Below are 16,730 nucleotides of genomic sequence, written 5' to 3' on the forward strand. Positions count from 1 at the left end.
TGACAGAAGCAGTGTCCTCAGGTTTGGTGCTACTTCACCATCAATGAGTTTTGCACAAATGGAGCATCCCTGCCTCTACAGGACATATTATGGGATTGCATAGAGTGTTGATACCAGATGGTGAGGGAGCATGGACTGAAATGGTGTTAAGAAAGTATACAGCTTCATATTTTCCAAAATGAGCTCCAGTTGGTCCCCAAATAAGTCCTCAATATATGGTACAATTTGAATCACGAAGTAAAATTTTCTGCCAGGAGCTTCTGAAGTGTAGTTTGGCAATTACTTAGAGTACTACATATCAGGAAGGATAATAGTGATTAGGCGATTTTATAGTCTCTATTGTGCTTTAGCGAATTAAGAGAGATATTCAAATGTCACTGTTATACTCACATGCATGAGCCTGTTAACATCTTCCCTTTTTATCTATCACTGGTCATAGGTTAAAATGATCACGTCTTTCTTACCACCAGTAGCCTATGAGTGGCATGTGTTTGTTTGTGAGATAGGTTAGCTCTAGATCACAAATTCCCAAATATTAAGATTCGGAAAACATTATTAGACCATCATGTCAGTTTTCTTGATAGCACAGGATTGTTCTCTTCAGCTTCTTGGAGTGTTTCCATCAATATGGTATCTGAGTGTCTTCTAAAAGTGCTTAACTGACAGCTGTCACGTATGATTCATGAATTCTTCAGTCTCCTCCTGAAGGAAAACATTTTGCACACATTTAAAAAAAAAAAAAAGAACAAAAAACCCCCAACAGAACTATAAGGAAAAAGATGCTAGATATATGAAGGTAATATAACCTTCTCTAGTCAAGCAGCATGTCAGTAACCACACTGCAGGTGAACATCAGTTCTGAGGTTCATACTGTAGCTGCATCTTTAAGCCATAATACTGTGAACGCAGTAGTTCAATGGTGGATTTCCACAGCTTGCTGTTCACTACTTAAACATTAAGACAGACACTTTTAATGCATATTTCCTCATTTTATGTACTATTTTATCTCGTTGCTGTTTGCATGCTTCAATCTGCATTTTTTAATGCTTTTTATTAAGCCAAAATAAGCATTTCCAGTGGAAGTATGTACACACTTCAGAAACTTAAATTTTCATTCATTTACTAGCTCATATATGTAAAAGAAAGCCTAAAATGTGTTGCCAGCATGCCATCCTGTCTCAATTAGTAACATTAAACACAGGAACTACTGACACATAATCTTTGACACTGCTTCATTGTTTTTAGACATTCCCTCAAAATCCTTTTATATTATGTCAGAATCTCCTTATTCTTAAGATAACTTAGATGTCCTAATTTCCATGACAGCCAAAAAATTGCTTTAAGCAATTATTTATGTGATAATTATTATTATTCATTATAAAGCTATTTATCTTCTATTCAAACATTAACCAGATTAAGAAAAATGATACCATAAAAAGGAGTCTTGCAGCTCACGGCCCTTAAACTCCAAGGACATAAGTTACCCATACAGGAATATAGGCTTCCCTTCTGCTCTAGGCACAAACTTATAAAAAAAGTGCTGCACACCAGTCAATTGCTTCATTTTTTCATCTGTTCTCACACTGTGGAGCTCTCCCTGTGTGGAGAGGGCCGGAAAATGGCTGATGTACCACTTCTGGACTGTACAAACGATTTCTCCTTTTATTGGTCTCCCTCAACTCTTATGCATGAGTATATGAATGTGTTCATTCTCTGTTCTGCTTTAATCTTACTACGCTGGTATGTGTTTATTGCCATATGAAATGTAACTTGATACAGCATACAGCCAAATGATTATCAGCAATGATGTAGAAAATATTTATTTAAAAACTTGTAAGTAAGGCAAGGAACTCATTAGTATAAAAAATGTATGGGAATAAATTGTTAAGCTCTTTATTTGTGCCTGGACATTTGTGAGATATAAAAAGTAATCTAACATGGCTTTACAAATCAGTTGGTCTAATTTGGCACCACAGTCGTGCTGTGTGTTTCTGTGCAATACTTGAGAGAGCAGTTAAAGTTATTCATATGTCTTAGTGGCATTTCTGTACCCAAATACATTGGGATATCTTTTATGCTGAAGTTGGGAACTGAATTTCCTGGGTTTGTGACGTTTGGCTTGGGGGATAATACAAGAGACTTAGAATACTTCTAATGTTGAAATTACTGATTTATCTTTGCCTTAAAATAGTCTTTGGGACTTTATTTATTTCAGCTGATGTTGACTTTCTAAGTTAGATGGTCCAAACATGGCATCTCAGCTTCTTTTCCAATCTGTTGAAAAGGAGAAGCAGAGGATGAGTTGTTCCCACTATTTTACACACACTTATTTTAAGATTAATTGACGCAGAGACTACTGAGATCTCTCTCCAGTGATCTCAGAGGGACCCCTTGGGGACGGACCAGACTCCTGGCTTTTGGGGAGTTGAGATGAAGGAAGATTCCTGTTGCTTCAGTATTAAAGTTTGCACTGAGCCAAGTTCTGCTTCCAATTCCATACATAAGAGTTTGAGTACATGAAGGGGTGTTGCATTGCCTCTACTCCAGCTCAACCGTGGGTGAGCCAATACCTGTTCTGGATGCCATGCAAAGGTGGCAGCCCCACACAGTGTCTGCCTCTTGCAGTGGCTGATCAGGTTGGGCATCCCGCTGCTCATACAACCATGTGGTGCAGGCATCCCTGCCCCTTCTCCCAGTGTGGGCAGAGCAGGTGCACCTATGTCTGTACCCGGTGCCTACAGAAAACACTGCCAGGTTTGGTCACTTTAGTCCTGCATGTTTGTTCAGGTGTTTTTTACTTACATCTGTATGTTTTCCCACAGAAAGACAAAACCATGCCTTGGAAACAATCAGCTAAGTAATTCACTTCATTGCACCTCTCTCCTCTTACCACTTGAGATGCACCCAGTTTCCTGAGCAGATGGATTAGTCTTCCCACTCCTATGTATGTCTCCTCTGAAAGCCATTTCTTTACAGAGAAAGTGAAGTTTGAGTTATTTTTTAAGAATCTTGGTTTCCTTTTTGTGACAGAGCTGTGGACAGTAGACCATTCACACCCAGAAGCAGAGATGTGGCTTCATACCATGTGCTTTCCCATACTGCCCGGTATGTGGATTCTTCTACATGTTCTGGTCTTCTTATCTCATTGACTTTATTGCTCTACATGGAGAAACTCTGAAGACTGGCTCAGAGCAAGGTCTTTTGGCAGAAGCTTCCTCCACATTGAAGGCCTGACACTGTTACCTAGTAGAGTCACGCTGGTTACAATCTACAGACTAGTGCAAAATACGTTTTTGTTAGAGCACACAGAGTTCTGGTTTTCTGTAAAAGCTTTCACTGACTTATCCAATATGGATCTCAGTAGTGTCTTGTTGCTCAAAGGAGTCTTGCAGCACAGGGAGTCCTGCACACATGTTTCTACCAGCCTCGGCAAGCTTGCTAAGCATGAATTTATTTGGCTTTCACAGAAGACTTTGGACTGTCATGTTTTCTATTTAACAGATACTTGTGTTCTCATCATGCAAGTCTTGATAATTGACTGGCTTTGCTACTCTTTCTTAATTCTTGGTTTGAGGTTCATCTTACCTGATTTAGGTGCCAGAATTAAGCAGTTTAAGATGGTTAATTTAGCTCAGAATAAATTGCTATCTAAGATAACTATTTTACAATGGGATGAATTGCTTCTGGAAGTGCTTATCTGTATCCATTAATTATAGAGGCAGGCTGGATGACTAGCTTAAAACAAACATTTAACAATAAGATGGTTAAAGGTATGTGAAATGAGTCCCATTCTTCTGCAGGAATAAATGAATGTAGACAATGAAAAAACAGAGCTCATCCACTTAAGGCAAAACATTTTCCGTCTCACACTCCGTGACTGGCCAGGAAATGCAGCCTGTCACAGAGACTTATCCCAACAATAGTCACTGCCATACATCTCATTTTTGTTGGTACAAGCATAATTTGGATCTTTTCTAACAGAACGGCAAAATGATCCACTTAGGAAAGATTCACTTATCTATCTGCAAATTACTTTCACTTACTTGGTATTGTCCTTAGGATTTCTGAAGTGGAATTTAAGGAAAGCTAAAAATTTACTTTTTTATTCTTCTGACACTACTTCACAATTTCGCCAGAAATCAATTTGAGTTCCTTCTTTGAGCTTCAGACTGAAGAGCATTGTGACTCCTTTCATGAAATTAGAAAGGTTGCTCACCTCTTTCTATCAATTTCTTCACCAACAACTTGACTTAAAAAAAACATCATGAGTCAGACAGGAAATTTGTGATAACTTTTTTGTCTATTGCTTACCAAGATTTTTGCAGTTGAAAAGGACCTTTGGAGTGTAAAGAATAGTAATATTTTATAAAGTCTTTTATGAGTTCTTTCTGATTTCCTGTTTCTTTAGGCATGCTAGACAGTGACTCTCAATGGTTTTATTCAGGCTTCAATGTTATTTCCAAAAGATCATGGTTCATACAATATACTTCTACTGATTCAATTACTCTGTGGGGCACATTGCTCCAGATAGTGATATTTGGTAACACAGAAATTGATAACATCATTAAGTTTATTTGAATATAGAATAATAGCAGCCTAAATCTATGCACTTTATACACTTACATTTCTTTGTTGCAAGAGAGGAAAAGTCATTGTTTAATGGCAGATTTTGGGAGAGAGGTGCTTCAAAAACTAAAAAGTGCCTGTATGGAAGCAGAAATCTGTCCTTATGTGGGGACAATTTGTCTAGCCAGAAGCACAACTATTGTAATACAGTTCCATCGCTGAGAAAGGATAATCCTTAAAAGTAGTTGTCTGGAGAACCTCTCCTAGGGGAGATGTATACAAGGTGATAAGTATTGACACGATGTTTTGCGTTGTTTAGGGGTTTCATTCTTGGGTTTTTTTTTTTTTTTTACATTTATTTATTTATTTATTTATTTATTTATTTATTTATTTTAAATTCTATGTCTTAACTCTTACTTGGTTTTCTTTTTCCTGCTTGTACTATAGAACTTACTTAGAAAAAGACTTGTAGTTTTCAGGATCATTTTGTGTCCTTTGTGAAAAGTGATGTAATCTTGATATGTTTTATGTAAAACATTAAAGGGGTCTGATTTTGAGGAGGTAGGACCTCACAACTTGATATCATCTCAAAAAAGTAAATTCATAAAACAACTAAAGGGGATTGGTATAATTAAAAGGGGAAAAAAATCAGGGTACCTGACTATACCTTATATTTGAAATGCAACACAATTTCCAGCAGGTTTTTTTCCCTCTGTTTTCAATCAATCACTATAAATTATAATACTCAGTTGGCAAAATTCTTCAGGAGTTTGTATGGAACTGACAACAGAGAAAATGAAAAAATGTGGGCTGAGTTTTTTATGTTCCTGGACTTCATTCTAGAGGTTAGCAGGAACAAAATTATTCCAAGGAAAACAGAAGCCTAAATTGAAACTGGATCTTAGCTATCACTGATCATGAGAGACAGTCACATATGTATCATATACATTAAAATCATATATATGTAATATTAAGTATAGCAATCATGAAGACATACCAAACCTTTCTCTTCCCAAACGCCCAACAGAAGTTTCACATACGTTTAGATGAAGTTGCCTATATCATTATCCAAGAATGATTAAAAAACCTCTAATCTTTATCACATTCACTTAGTTCTATGGTCCTTTCACCACAACAGCACTATGCCTGGTGAGTTTAAGCTGGGGCATGATCTGATCAGAGGACAACTGTGTACTACCTCTTCCCTGAAATGTCGTGCAATACCTGAATTTATTTGCTGCTTTTCACACTCACTCCCCAGCATAGTTTATGTGGACAGTGAGAAGGGTCTACTCCTGCAATGAGAGGTTTGTCACTGGGGATATCTCTGTCCGTTCAGCCGCAAAGAACTTCTGTTGATCCAGGGCATTACTAAGTGGAAGGGGGACGACAACATGGTGTGTGGACAACAGTGGAGCCTCTGGGGTTCATTAAATCATGAGCCCAGTAGTTTTTTGCTTAAGGAAATAAACTCAGTGCCCGTGAAGAAGAAAAGAAGGAAGGGAGAGCAGGAGAAACTTCTACTGAATCACACAATTATAGGTATTGGAAGAGACCTCAAGAGATCAGTTAGTCCAACCCCCCTGCCAAAGTAGGTTCCTTAGGACAGATGACATAGAAAAGACCAGATGTGTTCAGTCTGCCTTCCTTTTTTCCATTAGATGGTCTAGAAGATTGGTGCTGAGTGGCTGAGCAGATGTTATTGAAAGGCCAAACTAAAACACTAAGCTTTAAAAGTGGCATGAGCTCGCTCTTGCCTCCAGAAAGTTCTTTTTAAGCAGCAGCAGGGTCTGTCCCTTGACCTTCAGAACAGGACCTAGCTCCAGAAAAAACAAAAATGCCTGTAAATAATCCCCATCATTTTGCCAGCTGCTCTCAGCACTTAATCTGTCTCTTAAAACTGAAAAATTACAATTGCACCTGATGTTCCATCCTTTCAGGTCAGCTCTCACTCAGGATGTTGATGTGCATTTCTTGGCTTAGACTGGCTTCAATGTTCATTTGTTCATTGTAGCAGCTCATTTCATTTAAACTGCTATGAAGTGTCTATTCCTGCAATTGACTTCCTTGCACAATTCCCATTCAAAACAATGGGAAATCTGCAGGTGAATTAATGGCTGCAGATTTCTGGCTCTGGCAGATTAGAAATTATTAATCGCTAAAAATAAGAGCTACTACTGAGTTCTTCCTGAAATTATAAACTGAAACATTTAGGGGGGCACTGTGTGCATGTGTGTGTGTACTTTTAAAGGAATGACTGCTGTGAGAGCATCCAACTGTGCAATATTGCTACCTACCTACCCACTACCTTTCATTAGGGGGATTTCCCACACTGCAAAGTTTAGAAATGAAATATAAATGAAGATGATGAAATGCCAGTTCTATCCAAGTTTCCTAAATGTCTAGTACTAGCAGAACCTGTAAGGACATTTTCTCCCTGTTATATTAAGGTCATGTACACAGCACAGCTAAATAATTGCTTCTACATCCGTTTGTCTGGTGAAATTCAGCTTTACACCAATTAAAATACTCCTTGCTTTCCTGCTTAAAATACGATGTGAGGCGGCACAAAAACATTTGTTTAAAATATGAAATAAAATCCTGTCTTGGCAAGGTCACAGTCTGAAAGATGGTCACTGCCCATTAGGAAAGTCTCCTCATTCCCATGGCTCTCACACTACTGTCCAAGCCTTTCCTCAGAATGAAGTTGTAGCAAGAGGTAGGGCTGCAGATCTACTTTCTTCCAACCTCATGTTTATTAGTTCTGCTTCTTAGCTTCTACTAAAGGAGGCATTTTAATGCTGTGCTGAAGACAAAACAAGCAGTCAGTCTTATATGTTCTGGCCTACCTTCAACTACAATAGGATTGTAATAAAGCCTACGCAATGCTTGATGGCATGTCCCAGGGCCCATAGGTGCTTCGGATCTATTCCAAACCTATGACTGTGCCTGACCCAACTTAACACATGCACATGTGCTTGTTTCAGAAACGATACATGCTTAATCTTTCGCTGTATGAAAGCAGGACCACGCTTTCTCTGGCATTCTGTCTGCAAAATGGAGTGCTGAAAAAGGAATGAAAGAAGCTCGACATGTCATAGAAACATGGAGCATGCTCTTCCTGGGAAATTACTGAAGCTGACTGGGAAGGGTGAGGGAAATAGAATTTCTGCTTTGTTTCTTGCTTTGTACTAAAGACACTCACAGTCTTCAACAAAATCAGTTCACAAGTTCAGAAAAATCAAAAAGGGGGGAAAAAACCCCGTTAAGCATTCTTTTTACAGCTCTTTTTTCTTTTCTGTTGTACTTTTTAAACTTTCTTCCCCAATCTACAGAGACATGTTAAGCTCTCTGAAACGATTCAGATGCAGATCGCCATCTCTAGGTCCTACAATATATGAATGTCTTTGAGAAGCCTTATTTAAAGTGTTTGCAGAAGAAAGGGTTATTTTTACTAGGACTACATGTATTTTTCATTATCACCTTTTTACTTAGAAAGCACTGATTGAACAGGACAGGCTCTTTGTTAAGAAAGGGTGAAGTCCACAACCTCTTTATCGCATAAAATTTATACATGTTTAATTATACAGATGCGTTAATCCAATCAGATATATACCTTTTCTTCTCAATACAGCTTATATACATTTTCTATTTAAAATCTTTGAAGTCAGCAATAGGCGGTATTTTTTTTCCTTCCTTAACCATTTGATCCATCCTTGTGTACAAGGGAAGAAGGTTTTCTTGCAATGCTTATTTGAACTTACTTTTTATGTATGATATACAATATTAAAGCAATGTAAAAGACTACCTGATTTGAGCCAACATCTTTGAGATGGATCTGATGAAATGCAGCTGCTTACACCACGGTCTGTGTAAAATAAGAGAGCAAACAATAAGCCTGAATACCTCACTACATTTTTAAAAATCTAATGTCAGAACCATACTTCCAAAACATATGCAAGAGCAAGAAAAGAAGGTCTGGAGCATTCCTACAGGTTTTATTGTACTTTAGATTAGTTTCTGGGAGCACAATATCTAGCCATTGGTGGTCCAATCTCCTTCCATTGAAATCAATGTAAATGCTGCCACTGACATCAATGTAAATGATTCCATTGACTTTGTTAAGAGATGGATCTGACTTACTGATCGCTTGCCATGGCAGGTAGATTTATTACAATGGATGTTCATATAGTGACACACAGTTGCTTGCTTATACATGATAGGGGTCAACTCAGCTCTGTATTTGTTGGACACAATCAACTGCTTTTCTGATGTCTCTCCACAAACAAACTTCAATGCATACCAGGCATATCAGGTTACTGTGGGGAATGACTTTGGTTGCACAAGAGTGGCTTCCAGGACAGACTTTCTTATGTAGGCATCGTCAGCAACTGTTACTTCTCGGGACTTCAGTCATAGATATTTCCCATTTCAAGACACCAGGATATTACTTCACCCCAGGACCTGAGTTGTGAGAGCTGATCCAATAACCACAGAAGGCCTGAGATTAGGCTCCATACCTCTCATTTTGGGTGAGGAAGAGCCGTGGTGCATACAGATGTGACGCCTGTGAATTTTTGCATGTGAACATTTAAGGTATGGATTGAGCGGGTTGGAGTGCACCAAGTCTGCGCACAGCTCTGCTGACAGTAGGAACACTGGGATAGAAGAGTCAAATACACTTTTTATGGTTCATAGCAGACATTTATAAAGGTGTCACAAAAACCATTGTTGAAACATTTAATAACACAGTTATGTACTCACCACATCCTTGAGGACCAACTAGGACAGCAGTGATCTAAGGTTTTCAATATACGTTTCAAGAGAGCCCAGGTCTCACGAATGATCAGACCCAGGCTTTATGCTGCTCTCTTAAAAGTATTAGTTTCCTCTCATCAACTTGTCTTTTTTTCTATTTGGCAAACATAGTTCTTTTTATCACCCACATTTTTAAATTAATTATTATTAATTTCATTATTTTTAGCAGGGGCTCCAATTTACCGTATATATTTTATTTGTGTCAAAATCACTTTGTCAGTGCAATATTATCAGATTCTAAGCAGAACAGCTCTAGAAGAATGTTAATCATTTGCATCAGAAAAGCAGGAATAAAATAGTTTGTCATAGTTTGATAAGTCCTGCAAATAACTGCTAGTTTTATCCATAAAATATTCCTTTTTTTGTGGACTGTGTTTGTTGCTGTGACTAGTGGGGATCACTGAGACATCATTTGCATCATAACTATTTTAGCCCTGGTAGAGGAGGTTAGAGAGATTAAGCATTGTGAAAATGCAATAGAATAATACTTGCACTCTTAGTTCCTTAGCAAGGCTTCCAGCATTGAAATTTGGAAAGAGTCTGACCTAGTACTGGCTTGTTTATCTTTAGTATTAGTTCTGAATCTCAAATTTCTTGCCTTCAAAAACATTGAGAAATCCTTATTACCCCAGCTTCAGTCTCTGGAAGTGTGGGTACCTCTGAAAATGAGACAAGCTGAAAGAATGCTACAAAAGAAGAGGAAGCAGAAGAGCTCTTGATATTTGTTTCTAGCATGGGACTTAGCCAGAAAACCTGGATTTGCTCAATTTCTTATACTCTTCTCCTTAGATACCCTTTACTGTGAACGACAGACTACTGGCAGAGGCCTTGCTTTGACCCCAGATGGCCTTCTCATGCTCTTGTAAAACTATCGAGATCACATCTGCCAACATTTGAAATTCAGAAACCTGTAATTTTGGCAGATTTCTTTGAGTCTGCTTCCCTTCAATGCCTAGAGAGAATCCTTTGTCCCAGCCACATGGGACACAGGACCTTTTTCATTCCAAGCACTCAAAGGAGATCCAGGAGAGCCCGTGCAGCTTCCCTGGTCCATTGCAATGCCAGGGTGTGGATTAACATACCTAGTGATGCTGATGATAAATCTTAGGGCTTCAACCAAGCCAATACTAAACAGCCATCATTGGGCAAATTTGAAGTATCTACATTTGAGCTAACTGCCCCAAGCTCCCTATTAAGAACAGGGCTAGTTACTTCTAAACATGACCCCTGTGACCTATTTTAGGTGCCTAAGATGGGCTGTTTGCTCCAAGCCTCTACATTGCTTAATATATTTGGTGAGACAAACTACAGGCCAATCTTCTCCAGAGTAGAAGAGGAGTCTATGAACATGTCTTCCTCACTTCCATGCACTTTTCACACACAGTCAGAAGTGGTTTGGGGATCACAGGGATCACATTGTTTGTGTTCTGGTTTGAGCAGCAGGCCAGGCAGAACTATGGTGGTAAGCCCTGAGATGAGTAAGCTGTTCTTTATGTTATCGGAGTCTTCAGTAAGGAGAAAAACAGAGCAAAAAGATTGCAAGCAACTTCCAAAAGCAGTAGTCTAAAAAAAAAAAAAAAAAAAAAAAAAAAAGCAGGAAAGTGATTTCAGCCAATTCAAGTTTGGGAATGCATGTACAAAAGTTGCCAGACTGGGATCAAGCTACAGGTCTGGTGGACAGCACACAACTTCAGCATCCATTTCTGTACCTTGATAAAGACTGCAAAAAAATGGTTAACAATAGGGAAAAGTTACATTCCTGGAGGTAGAAAGAGTGGAAGGAAAATGCGACAAATACTGTTGAGCCAATCTTTTTTCTGGTGAAGATAGCAGTTGCCACACTCACGTACTTTGCAATAGATAAGCCAGATTCATCGAGCAGCTGCCAAATATCACTCTAACTGGAGCTACAAAAAGTACTGAGAGATTAGCTTCAGGCATTGCTGCACATGTGAGGTAGGTTGTGTATGAAAACCCAGAGGGGCAATTATTTACCTTTCTTTCACAGCATTTTCCCCTTTTTGAGACCTGCATTACTTTGTTTTCAACTGAAGAAAAAAAGAAGCATCTTCCATGAGGCATGCTTTTTGCTCTGTATGCTGTCACGTTCCCATGTGTGAAGACATATTATCTATTTAGTAGTCCCAACTGTAACACCTGCTGCCACCCAGACAGTATCAAGGGGACTAACAGCACTAAATTGCTGTCTCTTCATTGCTGTGGATGTTAGGTGTATTCTCATGTCTAATTATTGAGTTATAAGCACAAAGAATTTCTCTAAAGAGAGATGCCTTATTCCACAGAAATAGTAGTAATGTAGATATTTGGGTTGCATGTAAAAATGTGCAGTATTAAGGCTAACCCTGAGACACTGACAATTAAACATGTATCATCATTTGTCTCATGTAAATATTTTTTCTAAGTTTTAGCTGCAGACAGCTTGGTATCTGCACTTACCTGCATGCAAGTTTTTAAAAAGCATAGTAAGAAAGCAACTGAAAGGCCCAAAGAGAGGCCTGTTGTAGCAGGTCAGTGTGTCACAGGTGGAACACCCTAACCACAGGGAAACTCAGCCGTAGTAAGGCATCAGCAGTACATCAAGGCACCTAAGCACACCCCAACAGCCGATATGGGTACGTGCTTATGTTAAGGTTGAATTCAGCAGTGGCATAGCCCTATCTAGTAAGGAGTGGCTGCAGGCCGTCTCTGTGAGTTTATAATTTTGGTATGAAGAATCATCGTATTGCTGAGCCAGAAGTACTCTGAGCTATCCACTCTAACACCAGGAGCCCAGACAGACAGGCTTACACCCTCTCTGCCAGCACTGAGCCTTGTACGTTTACAAACATATGTGGTCATCCCAGAATTGCTCAGACTGATATAATCACCCAGCAATACATCCAGCCATCAAATAAAGACTGTGAAATCATAGGCACACAACTGGGATCTCAGTCCGGTGGTGACCCCTGTTACCAAGTCATAAGGCTGCAGTAAGAGCCTGTGAAGTCGATAGCAAGGGTAAATTAGCAGTCTCAGATCCTATTCTAGTTAAAAGCGCCTGGTTCTAGCCTGATTAAATATGCAATGTCACAACAGCCAGTGTGATGACACAGAATGTAAATCAGAGTAGAAAAAAAAAACTGTAAAAGGCCAATCTTTTTTCTATTCTTATTTCTGTTTTCTCGTTCTTATATACTGGGTTTGTTAGTATTTAACATGTATAAAAATGCACCGTTGTTATATCCTTATTTTCTTTAAAAAAATATATACAATAGCAATGACATTGCTAGCAATAATTGTTACATTTTAGGTGATGGCAATCTTATTCAGCTATCGTCAGCATTATATCCCACAAATTCAAACCTCCTGATTGCCTTGGGGACATCTTTTTACCTTCGTCTTCACAATTGTGTGCAGCATTTCTACAGTGCTTATGCTTGGATTTCTCAGGCTTTTTAAGTGAAGTTTCCTCTGTACTTTGCATTTGTATTTATTCCGTCTCTTCTCTCTAGCACAGTAGTGGTCAGATCCAAGGATAATGAAGATTTAACTTGAATGTGTTGTTAGTTCAGAAAAAGATCATTAATGGGTGATATTGGAGGGTGTTACAGACAACTAAGCAAAGTTTTCCATGAAAGATTATAGATCAACATCCCCAAGTTTGTTCAGAAAATTTTGAAATTCATTTTTATTTTGTTTAACTTCTCTTAATATCACCCCAGATGACATCCATGTGATCCACACATCACCCTTTCTTCTACTCTTCTTATTCATCATCCCAATAACAATTTCTCTTTCATACCAGTTTGTAGGAAAAATATCTTGATTCACATTTGTGTGGGTGAAGAGAAAGACAAGTCAGAGATGAGTTTTGCACTGGGACATGAGTTCTGAGGTAGGTCTGCAGTTCCTGCTATATTTTGTCACCCAGATGCAAAATCCAAAGTTTTGATGTGGCTTCTGTGACAATTGTGCATCCTCCCCTCCACATTTCCTCCCTCTCTCCAGCAGTTTCATGGTTTCAGAGTGAGAGATATCATGACAGGTCATAGTCGTATAGAGGGAGGTGATCTCATAGGCAGAGAGGCAGAAATCTCATGAGAGGTTTAAATATCAAGATGGAGACCTTGAAGTGGATAAATGTGGCAATTTGCTTCGCTAAGCAGACATTCTCTCGTATTTCCCCCCATGCAGAGCTTTTTCAGGCCATACAGCTTAATTTCTAGGTCTGAGTTGCAGTAATGCAGCCTGGAGGTCACTAATGCAGGGATAACTGTATGGTATGATTACCGTGCAGATTGCCACATAGCTATGACTCCAAGGGAAAGGAGGGAGCAACATGGCTATTTGGGCATATAGTAGCGTCAAGGAATCAAAAGGGATCTGAAAGCTACACACAGTTTTCTCCAGATATTTATGTACCAGCTTGAATGGTTTATTTAGAAACAAATAATCGTGTTAAGCTTTTTTACTTACAATTATTATAAGGAGAACCTATAGCCATTATCATGGAATATGGAAAGGGGAAAGTGTCTGTCCTCCTTTTGTAATTTTGTATTTGGTACATTTTTTTCAGAATTTTGTGAGCAATTTATTTTTGCTTTTCTCCTCTAGCAGATGTATCTTCTCACTTTAATTGGGTAGGCTTTATATACAAACTGGTATGAAGAAGAAAATATTCTCTGTTTTCCAGGTGGAAACTGTGATTCCCCAAACCATAAGCGTTACTGAGAAGTTTCAGTCAGCTGTAGTTTTAAAGACCTTTATGGCTATCACAATGATTGGACTGCATTTCAAAGGTGAGAACATCCTTTCATAGTTTTCTTTCAAGAAGTTAAGCATAGTAAGATTTGTAAAACTTATTCTGAAGATTTACAGGAGGGGGACACCAAATGTCTGAAGGAGGCAATACTCTTCCACAAGATCTAATATCCTGTAGCTGTTTATTTTTGGGGGGTGCAAGGAAGAAGGAAATGTAGTAATTGATTGTAAGAATGTGGTGAGGATATGTATAACTTGTAGAGTCTGATTCAGTGCAACTGGAAGTCTCGATCAGGATGTTTTGACTCATTACTCTGGGCCTTCATCAGCTGATGGAACTAATATATTTTTTTTCATCAGCTGATTAAGATTCAAGATAATGAGTCGAAACATGCCAGAAGCAATTCCCTTCAGGACTGGAGGCAGGATGTTAACTTCCATGCACATGCACGCAAAAGAAACCACAAGAAGCATTGCCTCGCCAGGTTCGTTTAACCAGTGAAAAGAAGTGAGAGTTGTATACACACACACCTAGCAATAAAAATCAGCCCCAAACTGGAGGACTGAGAGGACTGTGCTATGTCTAGCAGAGTAGGAGACAAAGCAGGTAAAGGAGCGATAGCAAAATTCAGATGGTGGAGGAATTATTGCATGTGGATCAACAGTGAACCTCGGGAAACACAAATTCCAAGTATTTTGGGCTTATTACTAAAGCAACAAATATTCTTCAGAATGCTTTTGATCTTCTTCTTTTTTTTTTACCCGCCTTGAAGTAAATGTATGTAAGCTTAAAACCATAGAAGTTTTTTTGCAACAACTTCTTTGACTTCTTTTGAATGTTTGTTGTGCTGCTAAGCATTGACTTTGACAAAGGAGATCTTTCCACTCGGTATGAAAACCTTTGCTGTCGATATATACAAATGCCACTAAATGTTTTCTTTTGGGAAACATTTGAAATATTTCCTTCCTCTATTATTTAATGTGCAATTTGACTGGGGGTTTTGTTTGTTTAGTTTTTTGACTGGGCTGTTTTTTTTAAGCTGAACAGTGGGAGGGAAGGGAGATAGGAAGGGACAAGCAGGACTTGTGCAGGGGTTGCAGTCTGACCAGCAGTTCAGTGCTCAGTTACAGTTAATGGGGTGAAAAGCTGTGATAAGGCATGTGATCTGAATAGTTAATGTGCTATTCCTACAGCTAGCCAAATTCAGGGCTTCCCAAATGTGGTTTATTATTCCAGAAGTTGAAAAAGGAGTAGTCTCACGATACGAGCCAAGCTTTTTTAACCTATCCGCAGAAATGTCAGTATTATTTTAGCAAGTGATTCATAATATCTGTAATACAAAATCTTGTATGTTGTATATTGCATTTTATATAGTAACTGGCAAATTATAGTATAGCATAAACTGAAAGTTAATGATTTGTGCTGCGTATCATGGCTGTGATCCCAGCATCTTCAAACCGCAAGGGCTGGAAGTATGTAGCAATTTTAAATGCGAGCCTCTGTTACCAGAAAAGAGGCTGAACTCTTACATGTATGATTAAGGATCACTTCTCCCGGCAGAACGCAGCTGATCTTCGCGTTTCTAAAATAATCTTCTTGCTGGAACACTTTGTGACAATTGGTACAAGGTTTTGGGAAAAGGCAAAGCGCTGCGGAGCTGAAAACGTTGGGTTTATTTTTTTATTTCGCTTCTCTCCCCACAGATATATCTGTCCTGTAACAATTTCTGAACTGTCAGCTTCTCCAGACGCTATCAGTAGGTATATTAGAGAGCAGGAGCTACTACTATTGTGCAATTTACAATGCCCAATTGAAGCAGAGCAATTGTCATACAATCTATAAAGACCTACTCATAAACGTCTTCAAAGAGCGTCTTAATTGCTGCATGATTTACTACAGGGAGAATACCTTCTCTTTTGTGTTTGGGTGTATTTTGCTGCAGGAGAAACCTTTTTAGCCAGGCTTTTATAGGCCAGTCTTTGCATTGGTAGCATGCATTTACTAGCTGTATAATTGGTGGCACAGTTCTTCTATCATAAACATTGTTATCAGTTAATTAAACTTGAAATGGAGCTTTGTTCCACAACATGTTTTGTCAGATTGTTTTCCTTATTTATTTATCATCATAAAATTTTATTTTATGACTGGCAGCTTCTCAGCCCTCCAATAATAATATAAATCAAAACAAGATTTTAGTCTTCATGCAATTTCCTTTTGGTCTCAAAATATGAAACCAGATGTTTTTGGCATGCTAAAGATGCTTTTCATCTTTTTTTAGATTCTTTCAATGCAGTCAAAGTAAATGCATTTTTAAAACCAACTTATGAAAGTTAAATTTCCTTTGTTCGCCTGGGTGTAGTCTGGTTTGCATTGATGCAGCAGCAATGAGAGACCTTCCAGATAACACACAGAATGCCATTGAAGAATTACACATGTGTGTCTCAAACCTCAGACAGAAACAGGAATTGTATTAATAGCAGATCAGTAGATTTATACTATAATTTAAACCATTATGAACTACTTTCTTTTTTTTTTTTGCTTTTTTTCTTTTTTTTTTTTTTGGGCTAAAGGGCTTAGCAGGCAC

This window comes from Gallinula chloropus (genome assembly GCF_964237585.1).
Source record: "Gallinula chloropus genome assembly, chromosome: 1".
NCBI lineage: Eukaryota > Metazoa > Chordata > Aves > Gruiformes > Rallidae > Gallinula > Gallinula chloropus.